Below are 2,759 nucleotides of genomic sequence, written 5' to 3' on the forward strand. Positions count from 1 at the left end.
CTGGTGCAGCTTGCATTCCAAACAGACCTTGAGAAATCATATTGACTTGCTGAGTCAATATTTTGTTCTGAGCCAATATGGCATTCAGAGTATCAATCTCAAGAACTCCTTTCTTTTGATTCGTCCCATTGTTCATAGGATTCCTTTCAGAAGTGTACATGAATTGGTTATTTGCAACCATTTCAATGAGTTTTTGAGCTTCTGCAGGCGTCTTCTTCAGATGAAGAGATCCTCCAGCAGAGCTGTCCAATGACATCTTGGACAGTTCAGATACACCATCATAGAAGATACCTATGATGCTCCATTCAGAAAGCATGTCAGAAGGACACTTTCTGATCAATTGTTTGTATCTTTCCCATGCTTCATAGAGGGATTCACCTTCCTTCTGTCTGAAGGTTTGGACTTCCACTCTAAGCTTACTCAATTTTTGAGGTGGAAAGAACTTTGCCAAGATGGCATTGACTAGCTTTTCCCAAGGGTTCAGGCTTTCTTTAGGTTGTGAGTCCAACCCTATCTTAGCTCTGTCTCTTACAGCAAAAGGGAATAGCATAAGTTTGTAGACCTCAGGGTCAACCCCATTGGTCTTGACAGTGTCACAGATTTGCAAGAATTCAGCTAAAAACTGATGAGGATCTTCTAATGGAAGTCCATGGAACTTGCAATTCTGTTGCATTAAAGAAACTAATTGAGGCTTAAGCTCAAAGTTGTTTGCTCCAATGGCAGGGATAGAGATGCTTCTCCCATAGAAATCAGGAGTAGGTGCAGTAAAGTCACCCAGCACCTTCCTTGCATTGTTGACATTGTTGTTGTTTTCGGCTGCCATGTCTTCTTCTTGTTTGAAGATTTTTGTTAGGTCCTCTACAGAGAGTTGTGCTTTAGCTTCTCTTAGCTTTCGCTTCAAGGTCCTTTCAGGTTCAGGGTCAGCCTCAACAAGAATGCTTTTGTCTTTGCTCCTGTTCGTATGAAAGAGAAGAGAACAAGAAAATATAGAATCCTCTATGTCATAGTATAGAGATTCCTTGCGGTGTCAGAGGAAAAGAAAAATAGAAGGAAGAGGTAGAAGAGTTTGAACTTAGAAAGATAGAGTTCGAATTGTGCATTGAGGAGGAGTGTTAGTCCATAAATAGAAGGATGTGAGAAGAGGGGAAAAATTTTTCGAAAATTAAAGTGAATTAATTAAAAGAAATTTTGAAAAAAATGGTAATTGATTTTCGAAAACTAAGATTGAGAAAGAAATGAAGTGATTTTGAAAAAGATTTTGAAATTGGAAATCAAAGAGATATGATTGAAAACTATTTTGAAAAAGAAGTGATTAAAAAGATATGATTGAAAAGTTATGGTTTTAAAGAGATATGATTGAAAAACAATTTAAAAAGATTTGATTTTTAAAATTAATGACTTGGCTAACAAGAAAAGATATGATTCAAATATTAAACCTTTCTCAACAGAAAAGGCAACACACTTGAAATGTTGAATCAAATCATTAATTGTTAGCAAGTATTTTTGAAAATGGAAAGAAATTAATTTTGAAAATATATGATTGAAAAGATATGATTTGAAAAAGATTTGATTTTGAAAAATTATGGAAACTTGAAAAAAATTTGAATTAAAAACAAAATCTTCCCTCTTGTGCCATCCTGGCGTTAAACGCCCAGAATGGTATCCATTCTGTCGTTTAAGGCCCAAAATGCTACCCTTTTGGGTGTTAAACGCCCAGCCAGGCACCCTGGCTGGCGTTTAAACGCCAGTTTTTCTTCCTCACTGGGCATTTTGATCGCCCAGCTTTTTCTGTGTAATTCCTCTGCTGTATGTTTTGAATTTTCAATTCTCTGTATTATTGACTTGAAAAGACACAAATTAAAAATTTTTTGGATTTTTAATAATGAGGAATAATCAAAATGAAACTAAGATCAACTAAACAATGCATGCAAGACACCAAACTTAAAATGAGACACTAGACTCAATAAGAAACATAAAATATTTTTGGTTTTTTATGATTTTGTAAATTTTTTTTAGATTTCTCGAAAATTATATGGAGAAGAAAATAAAGAGATTCAAAATATTTAATAAGAATTTCAAGAATCATGCAATGTTAGTCTAAAGCTTCAGTCTAAAGAAATTAGACATGGCTAGCCAAGCTTCAGCATGCCCCATCCCAGCTTCACCCAAATTCCTGGGGTTTTATTAAAATTTTTTAGCTTCTCTACCGAGAATTAGATGTAACACCCTCTCAAACTCTTTTCTTTTACTTGTTTGTTTCCGCCAAGTCTGGCGGTTCTTCAAAAAAGAAAGCTTCCTGGGTTTCCTTCATGTCTGCCCAGGGCCATAAAGTTTTTGCTATGTATGACGAGTCCTTTAAGGATGGTGCACGAAATTGTGATCATCAATTGCACCATCAACATGGTACGCACAATTGTAATCTCACTTCTTTATCACAACTTCGTACAACTAACCAGCAGGTGCACTGGGTCATCCAAATAATAAACCTTACGCGAGTAAGGGTCGATCCCACGGAGATTGTTGGTATGAAGCAAGCTATGGTCATCTTGTAAATCTCAGTCAGGCGGATTCAAATGGTTATGGAGGATTAATGATTAAAACATAAAATAAAGATAGAGATACTTATGCAATTCATTGGTGAGAATTTCAGATAAGCGTATGGAGATGCTTTGTCCCTTCTGTCTTTCTGCTTTCCTACTGTCTTCATCCAATCCTTCTTACTCCTTTCCATGGCAAGCTGTATGTAGGGTTTCACTGTT

At 36.1% G+C, this 2,759-nt stretch overlaps 1 non-coding gene across 1 annotated transcript; it reads left to right on the forward strand.

The window, feature by feature from the left end:
- The first annotated feature begins 310 nt into the window (after positions 1-310).
- Positions 311-418, forward strand: LOC127745084 (small nucleolar RNA R71). The gene has a single exon (XR_008006276.1). It is a non-coding gene; the product is annotated as a small nucleolar RNA R71 (small nucleolar RNA).
- Positions 419-2,759: the final 2,341 nt, after the last annotated feature.

This window comes from Arachis duranensis, chromosome 2 (assembly GCF_000817695.3).
Source record: "Arachis duranensis cultivar V14167 chromosome 2, aradu.V14167.gnm2.J7QH, whole genome shotgun sequence".
In the NCBI taxonomy this organism is placed as follows: domain Eukaryota; kingdom Viridiplantae; phylum Streptophyta; class Magnoliopsida; order Fabales; family Fabaceae; genus Arachis; species Arachis duranensis.